Source organism: Stegodyphus dumicola, chromosome 4 (genome assembly GCF_044657685.1).
Source record: "Stegodyphus dumicola isolate Sdum_Otavi_A_Nest chromosome 4, ASM4465768v1".
Lineage (NCBI taxonomy): Eukaryota > Metazoa > Arthropoda > Arachnida > Araneae > Eresidae > Stegodyphus > Stegodyphus dumicola.
In genome coordinates this window covers 47,280,429-47,297,207 of record NC_140771.1, presented here as the reverse complement: position 1 = coordinate 47,297,207, position 16,779 = coordinate 47,280,429, and positions in this window count along the sequence as shown.

The following is a 16,779-nucleotide window of genomic DNA, read 5'->3' as shown; positions in this document are numbered from 1 at the left end:
ACTAAACTACAAAGAGACTATTATTTTGCAAATTAAATATCTTTTCAGGTAGTCCGGGAAGCGCCCGTAGCTAGTAATTCTAGAGTTTTGTTTATTCCAAAGTTTAGTGGAGCGACCAGACCTAATATGTTTGTTAAAATTTTATGCAAAAATTTTAGATATGTTGCTTACAAATAGACTGTACTACTTTTTATTAAAGAATGATTTTGCATTTACAAAACAATAGGGAACAATACCAGGCCGCTCCATGGAAAATGTTGTTTATTATCTCGTCAATATTATTAGCTCACAAAAATTTGAATTCCATGTGGGTGTGGTCTCTTTCGATGTTTTGGGAGCCTTTGACTCTATTAAATGGACATCGTTTCTCTCCATCCTTAAAAATTTTGGGATAGTCGAAACTATTTATAGAACCTTTATTAGTTATAACGAAAGAAAAGTCATTTACAGATTTAATAAGGATACTTGTATTGAAAGAATAGTTTACAAAGGATGGCCACAGGGTTCCTTCAGTGCTCCGCTGCTCTAGAACATCGTAATATATTGATTGTTAAAGAAAGAGTGCTTAAATGATGTGCGAATGTTATATTATGGCAATGACATTTTATATGTGATTCCCTAAAACTCATTAGAGAAATTAAAGAAACTGTTTTCATTTGCTGTAGAACATCTAAGAATGTCGATTAAAAAAGAAAAGCTGAGATGAAGTTACAAAAAACTAAATTTCTTGTTTTATTTAGAGGATGGAAAAAAAACTGAACCACCACAACTAAAATATGAGTCTTAGAATTAAATGTGATTAAAACTTTAAATATCTTGGTGTTTTTATCTCGATTGTAAAATGAGTTTTGAAGAACATTTTAATAATATTTATAAAAGAACTCTATTGTGATGTATTATTATAGAAGAAATTTCTCAGCTGAGACATTAGTCCTGAAAAGTAACATTATTATACTAATTAGTTCGACCGCCTCATCCGTGACCATGAGCGCAAACACGCATGTGTCATTCGGACCGAATTATTCTCAAAATAGGGTGGAACGATGGGGACTTTCTTTCCCTCCAGCATATCTCTTTCCACAGAATAAAAGATTTTCATGTGACCTTTCACGTCGCAGCAAGTAATAACGCCTCTGTTTGGACGAGTCTATGTGTTTTGGCAGAATGCCAGCCAGGGTTGCATTTGAAACGGTCGAACTATATTACTCCCATATAGGGGCTTGTTATTCCAGGGCTGTGGACCTGCAGCGAATTAGAAATAAGTTATAACGATCTTGGCTGCTGTTTCTGACCAAATGCTTTAAAACAAATGTAAGGATATTTACTCATACTACAGCAAAGTCTCTTGTATGGCCACTTTTGGATTGTTAATAAGCACACTTTTTAAACGTCTGTCAAACCAATTTACAGAATACAGAAAGCTAACATAAGGAAGAAGGAAAAACGTCCTGATGGCAGAATGATTTTTTTTTTGGGGGGAGAGGGGTCATAAATATCAGGGAGCAGATTTGTAGTTAAGAGATCACGTATAGTACTTTCATACTAAACCTAAACCGTTTTTATAAATTTTTAGTCTTCTAGTACGTTTAGAAACAGGTGTTATAGTTCTTTCCTTCTAAGTAATAAAAATAACATGTGAGAATTAGATATATGTAGTTGTTTAAGAAAGAAGTTAAGATGTAATTGTTAAATACCACTTTCTATAGCATTTCACTATAAATGCAACTGAGTGTAGCTTTTAACAAGCTGAATCATTTTAACTAATTCCTATATTAAGGCACATTTTTTTTCGTTTATCATTCGGTCTACCAAAACAAATCTAAGTTCAGATTACTGCTTTTGGTTGAATGCAGGCTGCGTATCATAAATTGAATAAATAAAATTAAATAAGAAACTAACAAGGAACTCTTATAAAGAGTGATTCTCTTTGAATTCCCAAATAGCCTTTTCCCTAACGGAAAAATTAAAATATTAACCAAACACAGATTTTAATAATAAATTGCTTTAAAAACACTTCTAAAATCAGTAAAATTTTTCATATAAGAATTTATGTAACCGTCATATTAAAGAAATAAAATATCCCTAGGTTATTTTCATATGAAATAACTAAAATATCTACATGAGAATAGAAAAATTAGATGATGAACCGCATAAACTTCATAGATGGCTACAGTTAGAGGATTCTTTCCCTATTTGTCAGATATATATTACTTTTCCATTGAGTTCCTCTACGGACAGAACTATTCTAGAAGGCCCTATAAAGAATGAAATAAAAAGCAAATTTAAATTAATACTTTTTCTCAGTTCTAATTCCTTTTTTTATATACGTTAGTACGAAACATTTTATTGTGTAGGTATACTGCAGAAAGATTTATAAACTTAAGGCTTATCAAAATAATATTATTAATATAATTTATTGTTTCAGTAAGTTAAAATTGTTTTAGAAAAGGGGTGAAACCACTCTAAAATTCTTATCAAAACCTTCGTAAGTACTACGAATGTAATGTAATGTAATTAAAATAAATTCAGCCTGTCAAGAAGTAAAAGACAGCACAAGAAGAGAAATAACAGAAGCTATATGTTTTATGCAGATGTAACAGCGGAAGGCTTTTGTTATTTATAATCTAAAGGACATTTTGAAATCTCTTAAGTATCCTCTTTTCTAGTCATGTTATTTCCTCGGGACTAGATTCCTTTACCTACCATGTTCTTTATCCTTATATTAGACCACTATCATCGTAGCAATGATTGCCTTAAGTAATAATGATATTTTCTTTCATGTTATAAATATATTTTTATTCTCGATGCTTTTAGAAATGAAACACTGAGGATCAGAATTAAGCTATACTTTGATCCTTCGCTGAAAAGACGCTATGTAGTAATGCTCTGATCTGAAGCCCAGACTTCAAGCCATCTATTCATTTAGACGCTAACAATGATGAGAACGAAAAGATGAGTGATACATAACTTTATTGTATAAAGATATCTCAGTTCAGTAAGTTTTCAACGAATGCTTTGATTCAATATAAAGTTTTCAGAAACAAGGAGATGATTAGAGATTTCGTACCATAATGAATAGATGAAATCAAACTGTGGCTTTTTTGACTTGCTTCAATTCTTGGGTGTTCTTGACTAATGTTTTGGCTGTTGTTCCAATCTCCTACAAACAATTCAGTAAAAAGTAGACAAATCACATAGAATAATAATTCAACTATCTAGCTCCTTAAGATTTTTATGTACTTTCAAATACTCTGTGCCTTAAATTATCTTCTAAGCGACGATAAGCAGCCATTATTACATAGTCAAAATTATGATTTAGATATATTTGATAGGATGTATTTATTTTGGTCATGTTTACAGCTGGGTAATTCTTTGATTCGGTACGAAACAAAAGAATTCTGATTGGTTATTTAAAATGATGCTTAACCTTCTGTCTTTCCCTGTAAAATGCACTTATTGAGTTTAATATTCTTTGAAAAAGTAAATTTGGAGTCTTTTCATTAAACATTTTGACAGCCGTTACAATCCAATACAATCGATATCAGTCTGACACACTAAGCATCTTGCTGGCGTTATTTTTAAACATTCACTTCTTCGTTTGGCATTTACATAAATATTGCATAAAACTTTTGTTAGCTATCATTTTTCACACTGTCACACAGCTAAAAATTGTTTTGCGTATACATATTTTAGCATTTCAGATTTGATTTCTGTATATTTTAAAGCTAGAGAAATAACAAAAAGAGTTTTGTCTTTCGCGCGTTCTTTTCCTTTAACAATCGATAGTACTAGCTCGTTAAAATGTGAAGTAATCGATTACAGGCTATTACCTATTCTTTCTATAGCGTTAAATGCTGACAGATAACGGGGAAATTGTTTCAAACTAAACAGTCGATGTGGAAAATAATTAGTGTAAAATCTATATTTCTGTATTCGTTTTCCAATTAAAACGGAAACTTTTTTCCACGTAGGGGATAGCACTTTTTTTCCTAAAATTTCATTATGAATGGATGCGACCGTACTTTATGGAGGAAAAGTTATTAATTTATACGAAGCTGTAATTAATTATTTAACTGTAATTTAAGAAACAGTAATTGCAATGCAAAAACTATTTAGTTATCAGATGATTTAAAGCAAAAAAAAAAAAAAAAAAAAAAAAAAAAAAAAAAAAAAATGTTAATTAAATTAATTTTCGTGCGTATTATTTTTAGCAGAGTTCGTGATTATTTTAAGCTTTGCACTTTAATTGAAATGCTGTTTATTACGCTGTCAAAAATTAATTACATTTAAAGCATCTGTAATCCAGTCTTTTCAATTTTTCAGTCTTTGTATATTATATAACTATTCTTTAATTATCATTTTACTAGATTATTCATTCTTATGGTCGGGCAAAGTGCCAGTTCTGGGAGTTTTTGCCATTCCAGAAAACCTAATATTTTGTCGATGCGGATTTCCATAACCTTTTCATTTCTATTGGCTGGCACTTAGTGGACTTAGGCTTGGTCACCTCTAAGACCGGAAGCGGTGGCCACTTTATTGTTGAAAGCCCCTAATAGGTGGACCACCGTTACCTCGTATGAAAGGACGGACAGTTACAGTCATGCTTTCTCTGGGATTCAAACCCGTGCCCATCGGTATCACAGTGGGCTCCCCGTCCACTGTATACCGTCTGGGCAGCTCATTTCCATTATCTAGTTGAACCAATTTCTGCGTTAATGTAGCAATATCACATGCATCAACATCATTCAAGTTGCCTGGAAAACAGCAAGTTCACACAGGTTTATCCCCTTAAGTGATATATTCCCATTTTATTGAGGAAATTTAAAAAATAACATGCATAAAAAGCCCATTTTTTTTTGGAGGAAGTCTTCATTTAGCGCATTTGATTCACAGAAATTCTCTCTTGTTAACTGATCATGTTAACTCGTGGCTTTTGGCAGAAAGTAGCTTGGAGTGAATTTCGAATGAAAAATATTCCGAGGACGAAATGATATAGGTCCCTTTTCTTCAGATGAAAAAAAAAAAAAAAAGCGAAAGGGCAATCAAATTTATAAGAAAATCAATAGGCTGAACAAACACCAAATGATTGTGCTGTCATCCAGTGAGGAAAATGTTAATGAAAAGTGATAAAGCTAACACACTGGAATTTTGAAAAAGCTGGCAAAATTTGGATTGGAATTAATGTTATCATTTAAAGCAGATATATTTTGCTGCTATGAAAACCGTTCAGAAACATCTAGTTCAGCAAATGGAGAGGCAAGAGAATAATTTTCTCATAATGAAATTAGGATTAAGTGCTCAATATAATTAGGTACCGAAGATTTGTTTGTTTATCAGTTTTGAGTATTGGATATGTATTCTTTACTACGAAATTTTAATGCATTTTATGCTTAGCCTGTAAACGTCATGGACCAAACTAATAAGAAATGTCATAAATTCCACAAGAATTAAACTCGGAGATGAAACTTTTAAGAATCGAATACGAGTTTTATTGTTACGAGGAAAATGATCTAAAAGTTGATCTTGAAGGGAATTCAAGCAATTTTATAACTATTTGGAAGATCAAAAGGGGAACGATAGCAAGGTTAATGTTGTTTGCTTTTATAATGAAAAGAAGAAGTTTTTTTAAAAGCTTTGTCAATAAGTGTGCGAGCAATCTTCTGTTAGTGGCAACTATTTTCAAATAATTAAGCCCCTGATAAAGCAAAGATTCTGAAGAACAATCATTTCTTTATCTCAGGCTTAACCGTCCAGCAAGCAAGCAAAATTTACGACAAATTCGGTTTTTCAATGCACACTTTTCACATATCGCAGTTGAGACGTCTGAATGTTATTTCTATTCCTCTTTTCAACTCTTCCCCACAACATGGAATGTGCCAAAAGGAAGTCATATGACATTTTTTTGTTTTTTACTGAGCTTTTACGCTACGTGTCAGCTTCTTCGTAAAAGTTACGACACTCGCGTAGTCGTGGGGGAAAATTCGGAAAATAAGTTTCCTCAAATATTTTGCAATTTTGTGTTATTAATTGACGTGTATTATTTTAATTTGTATAAATACGAGTCTATAATTTTTATATCGGTTTTTATGGTAAAAAAAAATATGTGCAATCAGCTGATTTTGCTCTCCTTCTTCAAGAATTATCTGATGAAGAAAGAGAAGAAAAGGAAGCTTTTGGTTGTGAGAATAATAGCACTGTTACCGGAGTGGAAATGATGGCCTAATTTGAATTGTTATATATGATAGGAATAAAAAAAAAGACACCATGTAAATAAATGCAAAAGAAGTGTTCTCAAGTGATGGTACTGGATTGAAATAACAAGAGCTGTGATGATCTACAAGAGATTTTTATTTCTGACAAGTTGTCTTCGATTCGATGATAAATCAACAGGACAGGACAGATGAATATTAAAACTAGCTTGGATTTTAAGATATAATTATTAAATAATAAATTTTTAAATTTTTATAATGAAATATATCATTGCTTTTCCACCTGACTGATTTAAAGTTTAAAAATAATTTACTATCATTTAAATGTGACATCATTTGTATTTTGCAGTAATAAAGTTAATATTTTATGTTTTAACAAATTTATTATCAATATTCACTCATTTCATTCATTTTTTGTGCAAAAAACGGTAAAATAATAGATGTCGTAAAAAATACGACGCGCGCGTGCTCATGTAAAATTCCCAAGGAATGTAAAATTCTCCGCGCGTGCTAGAAGTTTAATTACCAGGGTCTGAAGAACAAACACGCAATATGTAAGAATAAGAAAGATTTCTAAGATCTGGACTATTCATAACTTTTGCATTGATTTTTTTCTGTTTCATTTATTAATAAAATATTAAAAAGCATTGATATCTTTTATGTTTATACTTTATAGTACGCTTAGCTTAATGTAATAATTGTATGCCTCGTAGGATGAAAGCACTTGAAAGAGCACTATTGTGTACATGTCTGCCTACAACGCCTTTGCAATGCTTTTTCTGTAAGGAGTGACCCTTTCATTTATAGAAGTAACTATGACCTTTTTACTTGCATGCGGGTTCGCATTGAATTGAATGCCCACAGAACCGTGATAGCTTGTTAAAATTTGCTTTTCCCAAAAAAACGCTTTGCATTTCTGGAATTTTTCATAAAAATACTCGTACAGTTCTTCTCAGTATGACAGAGCACACTTACTGGTTACCACTTTGAACTACTAAGAATCTTAAACACAACGCAGTGCAAAGCTCATGTAAAGAGCGAAGCTCGCAAGATCTCTCAATACTGCGAACTCAGTTCTGAACTAAAAACTCTGAGAACTGATGCTTTCTCCTGTCTTACGCAGTTTTCTTCAGACCGTGGAGAAAATTCCAGTAGCTTCAAATTCTCTTAAATTGTGGAACGCATATACAGTTATAGTTACATATAAGGTCAGATACAATTACAGTTACATATAGGGATAAAACAATTGCAATTAAACAGGGATCGGACCAAAATGTCGTCACGTTTCGCCACCCTTGGCGATAAAACTTAATTGCCAAAACCATTGCCAGTTTGGCGCAACCTCGCACATTTGGCTAGATAGCCATTTACCTCAAATTCTTACAACCTCGATAAGTGTAAAATATGGTGTAATGTTTATGGTATCATTCTGAAATGGATTTGTTCCTGTAAACTTATTTTTCCGGTGGTTTTTTTGGCATTTCGAGGCATTTCGTGTTACGTAATACCAGAGATACGACAATGTTACGTATAATTTCCCTAAATTCATTTACATGTATATAAAATTCGTAATAATATCTAACTTTTCGGCAATAAAATCTATAAATATTAAACATAATATCATCATATTTCCTAAAAATTATTCCTGGAGTGTAGTATGATCTATTAACTAATTGATCTAATGATTATACGGAGTCTACTAACATACAGCTAATGAAGAAAGACTCATTAAAAAGATAACATTGCCTTTTTTTTTTTTTTTTTTCATTAGCTCGATGGAAAAAATGAAAGCAAAAGAGATTCTGTCAGTCTCTGCGCTCATTTATAGCAATGTACGTTAACTTGTATAAGGCTGCACCTCTTGTTTCGACTTTGTATTAGGCAGGAGGAAATATTCGACAAGTGAACTCTTTCATGACATCGGTAAAATTCTGGTCTATAAGCTTTGCCGGCTTCCCTAATTTCCGAAAAGCGGCTTTCTCAACTTCTATAAACAGAAAAAGAAAATAAGCGAAATCATTTCCACTGTACTGCACGCTCAGAAGAATATTACGGAGGAATTCGGTTCCTGTGTGTTTTCTCAATGAGCCGATATCGACCTAAATACAAACCTCAACAAGCACAATAATTGTTCTCAGAAGGAGCATTTGAGCCACACAAATTTAGGCTCTTCAGTTTTCTAGCAAATTTAGCTGATCGCCATGCTATATCTGCGAATGCATGTTCTCCTAAATATCTTTAACATAGGTCCAAAAGGATATATGAAATAGGTTTTAATATAACTTTTATCACCAGAAATTTCTAGAATATAGACTTTCCATTTTTTTAGCATCCAGCTATGATAATTTAAGTTGCGTTATACAGTCTTAAAAGCCGCTCCACTTTCGTGGGAAGTAATGATTTATAATAAAGTTAAAAAGACAAAAAGAGTTGTGTCGGCAGGAGGAATTCCGAGAGCATATAGAAAAATCTTCGAGCTAAACGAGGGCTTAAAATGCCTTAAGAAACCGTTTAGTGCATCGTTAAATCTGAATCCTTTCTGAATACATCTTTTGTTTATTTTAAGGGAGGAAAAAGGATAAAATTTCTCTGCAAAAACAGCACGTAAATCATTAAAATGTCCGTTTGGCGTTACATTTAATATATAAAATTTTATTTAACTGAGTGTAAGCTCCTAATAGAAACAGCTAATAGTGATATCTTTATTAAATGAATAAGTATTATATTTAATTAAATAGATAGGAGACAGTTAAACCCGAAACGAGAACCATCTGAGGAGCATTCCTGGCTTGGACTACACACATCAGGTTCAGGCGACCTGAGCATTTTGATTTTCTTTTGGCAGTGTGTCGAATTATTTCTGACCCAGCTAGGGTTCAAGAAACGGAATTTTTCCATTATATATTTAGTTCTCAGTGCTTTGATGAAAAAATCTTGAATTTCAAATTTTTATTGATTTGTTATATATTATTGTAAATTTCATAAATATTTATATGTACTTGCTTGTAATATGGTTTTCATGTATTTTTATTTATCATATTTTGTAAGGTAATTTGATGCTGATTTGTTTTGATTATTCTCGAATTTGTGGCAACTTGTTAATTTGTTGGGTTTAATTCATTTTCCATAAACTTTTATTTATTTCACTCGTCATGTTACAAATGATTTAAATGCACCAGAAGTGTATTGTTTGCACAATTCGAAACAGAGGGAAAAAATCTTTACAATAAACCTTCCATGAAAATTGTAATTTAATTTCTGAATTTGAGGCAAAGCTTTGAAGATCGTTCGATTTTTTTATATTATTTGACATTTATGATTTTAAAACTCAACGTTTAAAAATGTATCGGAGGTAAAGTTTTCAACTTTTCACAAATTACAAAACAATATTTTCGTCCTCTTTGAAAACAAGAAGGATAGAGAAATATTAATTGAGATATTTTCTACACATTTTTTTAAATGTGTTACAGTCTGAAAAGAAGAGAGAAAAAGTGTTTCTCGCAGAAAAAGTTGCTTTTGAGTTTGCCATCTTGGCGCGCTTATGACGAAGTTTGCTATTTTGGCGCACCTGATGACGAATTGACGATATTGGTTATTTAATGTTAGATTTAAGTAACATACTTGCTGTAATATTATTATTACACGCAGTTTCCGAAATGAATTTTTTGTTCCCTGAATAACATTCAAATATTTTTCTTTATAATTTTCTTATAGTTTACTGCTTGTGTTTTAATAATGTCTAAAATTTCATCACTTATCAATACGTAATTAAGACCGAAACACAGAAATTAAAACACAATTAAAAAACGTTTTTCAGAATGAGCATTTTTTTAGGATAGATATGATAATTAATGCACTAGAAAGAGGAAAGTGATTTATTATGTAGTTTAATGGAAATAATGGATTAAATAACTCTGCTTACAGAATTCATCTACAATTATATATCTTGAATAATAAAAGTCTGGGGCGCCTAAATAACGAAATCAATTGATTTAATTGCACTGTGAAAATTATAAGTAATTAGCTTTCAAAATTTTCTATTCATTTAATTTCATTGGCAAATGCAATTAAAGCCATTATCTTTTAAAATTTGTCATGGGCGCCGCACGCTTTTATCATTCGCGATATAAAATTACGGATGGATTCTATAAATAATATTATTTACATTAAATTATATGATTAAACTATTTTTCTCCTTTTAGTGCATTAATTATCATATTCATTTTAAATAAAAGCTTATTCTATAAAAACTTTTTTTATTAATTTTATTTTATTATTTCATTGATCATTTGATTCTGGGTTGAATGACATTGCAAGCATAGCTTATGTACCGACGATATAGGTAGAAACCCCTCTATCGGACCCTAGCGTTCGCGAAGCAACGCCTTTAAAGGTTTCCAGTAATATTTTCTTTTCGTTTAGAGCAATATTATAAATATCAGACTTCATTGCATTTTTAGGAATTTCAACTCAGAGCTGTGAGTTTGGAGAACTTTAATAGTACTTAATTTATTTCTTGATGAATATTTTTTAGACTGGAGCGATTTTGTGATCTGTATTAATCCTCGAATATTGAAATGATTTATCTCTATGTTTTCTTTTAATTATTTGTGGATTATTGTCTTATCTGTAAGCCTTGTTAATCATCGTAAGGTTGTGAGATCTAGTACGCTTCGCTATCACAAATTGGTAACTAGATCTATTTCAGTGTTAAACCTTACCAATTCTCGCACAGGCGTGAACATGAACACGAACGAGGAAACTGGGTAAAAGACCCTTTTATTTATCACAAACTATTTAACAGAAGACACGGACTTATGTCCTTACAAAACAGCACCGACCACTTGCGGTGAAAACTTAAAAATGAATTTAACAATAAATTTAAATGTAAAATGTAGCGCTAGATTTTACAATTCAATTTAATCTAGCAGGCTGACTCAGAAACCTACACCGGCAATACACTAACTAGACAGCCAGAATGCGTAGCGCTACTAAGGTTAACACCTGGAGAAAAGCTAGCAAACTTGTGCTTACACTGGTGAAATCACGCTTTGTCTAACATTTTCCTTCCAATAATTTAAATACTATCTTTCACTTACTTCATTTACATACTGGCGATGAAACGCGAGGAGAAATAAGAGAACTGAGGAAAGCCTCAAAAACTAAAATAACTATTAGTAAAACTTTTTAAATAGGACTCACAAGGTTAAATAAAGTTTGAAGTTTTTTCCGATCTGGCCTAGTATTTAAATTACCTAGCCCTCTGTCTAATAGTTGAAGGATATCTAAGAAAACCTGTAGCACGTAATGCAATGCAGATTGGATACGTAAATAAGCTTCCGTAGAAATATTGTGTTTTACTTTCTCATGAATAAATGCTAAACTAACTTCGCAGGTACAAGCTCTAATTAAATTACATAAATCTGAGTAATTTTGAAATGACATTTTGCTACATCTAAATTAAAATTAACTGTTCTATTCACAAACTAATATACGTTTTTTTTAAATGTATATATGGTACATTTCTTTTCGTTTTTTGAAAACAGTTGTACTGGATGTATCAAGAATTCAAGAATAGTAAATAAAGAGATACAACCATTAACTTACTTTGAAACACTCTATCACATACATCATAAACATTTACAAGTCATCTTTCTTCCAACGTAACTTCCGCTACTTTTTTAAATACTTAAGATTCCACCTTATACATCATAAATAACGCTTGATATGTGGGTCGTTTTTTTCAATCGCAGCATTTTTGTTTGTGTTCAATTTCCATATTCAGAAAACTTCGTGTCTCGGAAATCGACGATTTCCTCCCTCAGTAATATTTCTCTCAAAAGATACAAGTCGTGATAAATGGTACGAGCTACATGTAATAAATAGCTATTTATAGCAGAGTTATTTACGAGTGAAAGCAGATGATTAATGTTTATGTTTTTCTTTGCTCTGTCATAATGCTTGCCTTTAACCTATGTTTAGTTAGACGCTTATGATATTATTAATAACTGTTAGTTTAGCTATTAAGGGAGATAAGCATACCTATCAGAAACAGTGTACTTATGCTGTATTAGTTACTGCGAAACAGTATATACTTTTTCCCCCATTAGCTAATTGTCTGTGTTTACAGAACTCTTTCAAGTTTCTGGGCTTCTTTAGTTATCGATTGCAGTTTGATCAGATCGTTTGTATTCTGCAAATATAGAAAATTTCTCATGATTGGTGGAATTGGGGCTGCCACTCCTACACTATCAAATTATGGTACAGTATATCTTTAATATAACATACAAGTATTCATAGTGCGTATTATTTAGAAGCTAAAAAATTTGGATGGGTATGTAAAACATATATATTGACCTGAAATGTTCGGCAAATATGTTGCCTATCTTCACTAAAGGAAGAATATCGGTTAAATGTATGCCCCTTGAGTATTATTTTGTTTTTACTAAATTCACAATTTTCCAGTTTCTTTGTCTCGATTTCAATCACAAAAGAAAACAAGCAGTGATAAATAATAAGAGCTACGTACAATAAATAGCTATTTAGCTGCGTCTAATTCTACTCCTATCCAATTTCTTTATCAAATTGCGTATTAAATACAGCAGATTGTTATTTAGTTATTCCACGAGTCATGAATAATATATAATATGCAATTAGACAAAGAAATTGGATAGGAGTGGAAGTGGATCAGGCCCTCCCTCCTCAACACCCGGGTCACCGAGTGATTTTTTTATAATTTGAAGGGATCCACTTGATAAAGTAAAGTGCAATACATAAAAAAAAAATTATAAAGCATAAATATTAAATGAGCACTTGAAAGAATACATAAAAAAATAAACTGAAAATAAATAATAGCAGAATCAATTTTTATTGATTATGAAGTTGCAATAAAAAACATGCACTCTTAAAACTTGCAATATAATTTCAAGGATAAATAAATAAATTTAGCAACGCCGATCCGTTACCCATAGTTCCAAAAAATTGGCTTAAAAAAAAAAAAAAAAAAAAACTGTCATTTTTCCAGCATTCCGCTTAACTTATAAATGCGTACAAATAATTTCACACATGAAATTTGTTTTAAGTAAGAACAGAAGCAGCTTACCTATCGAAAATTGAGACGCTTGTACTTGTCTTAAGATGACTAAATAGTATGAGTCGCATTCAACTAAATTGATATTACAAGTTCAGCATCAGGGAGACTATTGATATCGAAAAGGAAAATAAACGCCATTCAGTTATGTTTGTTTTTATATTAATTAAATTTATAATTTTAAATTTATGTTTAAAGTTTAAAGCTTATTGTAATTATTTTATTAATAAAACTTATCTTATTTTTCACCCATAAAGACTGTTCTAAAAGAAAAATACCACTGACCCAAAACTCCGTAATAAGAACATTTTGGCTGATTTTGACCCGCAACCAAAAAAGGACTGCCGACGCTTGAATTAGATATAACAAATGGTTTTTCATTAGGCTACTTTGAAGCAGGAGGCGTGAAAAATATGTAATATTCTCGCCTGGACTCGAACGCTAGACCTCTCGAATACACATCGAGTATACTTCCAGTTATGCCACCAAGCCATGCGGAAAGGAGAAAGAAAATACCTCATGTACTTCCCCTTGTAAAGAGCAACTGGGGATTAGGGGACACAGTCGTCATACCCCGGTGGTGAAGAATTATCGTCCACCACTTTTTCACCGCTGTAAAACCATTAGGTTATTTTGAAACAGAAGACGTGAAAAATATGCAGTGCCCTCGCCGGGAATCGAACCTTGAACTTCTCAAATACGCATCGAGTAAGCTTCTAATTTCAGCACGAAGGTGTACTGGAAGGTGGAAGAAAATATCTTATATCTAAAATTGGACTAAACAAGGCAGATAACAGGAAATTAATACGTCTTTCCGATTGTAGTTTTGCATTACAGTCTGCAGTATAACAGCAACAAGCTTTTACCCGATTTCTTAATAACATAGAATGAAAAATATCGCCATCTATCGCAATCACTTTCAATAAAACGTGCGGTATATCACGTTAAGGAGTTCAATTTTCTGTGAAAGGGCTTGCCTTACAGCATATCAGCAATTACAATTTCTTCACATCCTTGAGTGACGAATCCTGTCATTCTGTGAAACAAAGTTAATTTCTTTCTATTTTGTTTTCTTTCACTTGCATTTAATGTTTCTTTCGCCAAGTCAGCCGTTGATCAGGAACTCGGTTATTTAAGAGATGCTGCCACTTTTAGGTATTTCATACGGCTAAAGGCAACTTAAGTGATACAAAAACTACTTCCATGTATCGCATACTTTCCCAGAATCTGAGTAAAGCAGAATCCAATGTTCAGTGAATTTGAAATGAGCAATTTCCTTTTTTCTAAATTTACCGAAGATTATTTCTATAGAATGAGTCTTCCTTTATTTTTATAATGCAGTGACAGTAGACAATGTTTTTTTTATTATTATTATTATTTTATTTTCATAAAAGAACGATTATATTACTTCAATGCGTCCTTCCAGAACTCCGCAAGAAAAATAACCTTCTGTCACTTAAGACAGTAAGCATTTTCATGAAATTAATATGAACTACAACTAACAATAGTCAAGATTGAATACTATTGTTGTGATAAAACAAGAATTGCAATGAAAGAACATACCTCAAACTGTTATTATTATTATTATATTCGAATATTTATATTTTTTTCAAAATAAGATTTTCTGTTAATGGCATGTAAATACGTTTTTCCAGTTACAGATGGTAAAACATAGCATTTAAAGAAAGCAGCATACAAAACTCAATCAAACGGATATACTTCACTTTCCAAATATTCAAATATCCACATAAGGATAAGAAACTCTTGATAAATTTATCACTTGTATTTAAAGAAGTTTGATTTTGTTTTGTATCAGAGGGAAAAAAACATACTCACTTAAATTAAAAAATAAGTCAAGAATTAAATAAATGGTAATTCATAAATATTTCAGTAATATAATATTGATCATCTTTCTGTCAGTATTAAAAGACAAACAAATGAAATTCAACGTAATAATTTCCCCAAATAAATGAATATTTATCATTGATTGCTGGTTCACTGAAGCGCTATCGTTCCAACGCTAATAAATATTGCTATTACGTGTGGACGCAATAGAGGTTAGAGTGCTGAACGGGAATTTTTCTTGATTGATCAAAAGAAGAAAAATGACTCTAGATAAGGTTTTCTATGCCTTCAATACGAACGGAGTAGAATTTGTATCATTCCTGAGACTGCTAAGCAGAAAATTAGAAAGCTTCTATGATATCTAAATTAAACGATGAATTAGTGCGAGGTAAATTCGGCTTCCAAAAAATGAAGATATTTTTAAAACGACAATAAGAAGAATTTCCAGAGTTTTCAAAAATAAGGAAATGTTTAAAAAATAAATTACGTACATGTAACCAACAATTCGACTGAAAAAGCATTGAATAGTTATAATACACTTTGCAGTGTGAGTGAGTGAGAGAGAGAAAGAGAACGGAGGACGTGGGCACTATCTCTTTACCAAACGGTTAATCAGTATAGCACCACGTCCACCACTATCTATAGCACCCCTTCAAAATACATAATGCCGCCTGAAGGGTATTCAACGTACACGGCAAGACATACAAAATAACAAGTTACAGATTAATATTCAAGATACATTACTGGTACATTACTGATGTAAATATGACACATGCAGAACCGATAAAAGGCTGATATAATACTGATACTGATATTAATACTGGTTAATACTGCTACAGTGCTGATTCATTGATATAACACTGATTATTAATACTGATTAAATAGGAATAATTTTGCACAAGTCGGTAAATAAATCCACGAAATAATCCGTTACAGAGACTCAAAATATTGCGAATTAAAATATCGCAGATCAATGTTTTACTGTTACATTATTTGTACATAACTGATGAAATATAACTGATACACTACTGATACAAGGCTCATATAATACTGATACAATACGTTACTGATGTAAAACTGTTACATTGCTCATGCAATATATGCATGAGCAATATGCATATACAATACTTTACTAATATTAATACTCATACAATACTTTTCTGATATTAATGCAATACTGATATTAATACTCATACAATACTTTACTATTATTAATATTCATGCAATACTGATATTAATACTCATACAATACTTTTACTGGTATTAATACTTATACAATACTGATTAATAGTGATTAATTGTAAATGGGAATGATTTTGTACAAGTCGGTAAATAAAACCAGGAAATAACACGTTACAAAATACCATATAATAATCCATGCAATAGAGATGCCAAATAATACAGGGCGAAAACTCTAGGCAGATTTTATCTATATCTCTACAGATTAAATCTTCATAATTTTTCACCCAAGCAATAAAATTTTAAAAAGCTTCTAAGGATACCCAATAATATGTGCATCCCCAATAGTAAAAATCAGATCTTTTTTGAAAGACCTTGTTTTAGAAGAAACTACTTTTACAAGCACTGGCCTTCATAAAATAATTGAAAACTGTAATTTTAGAATCATAAAATTAT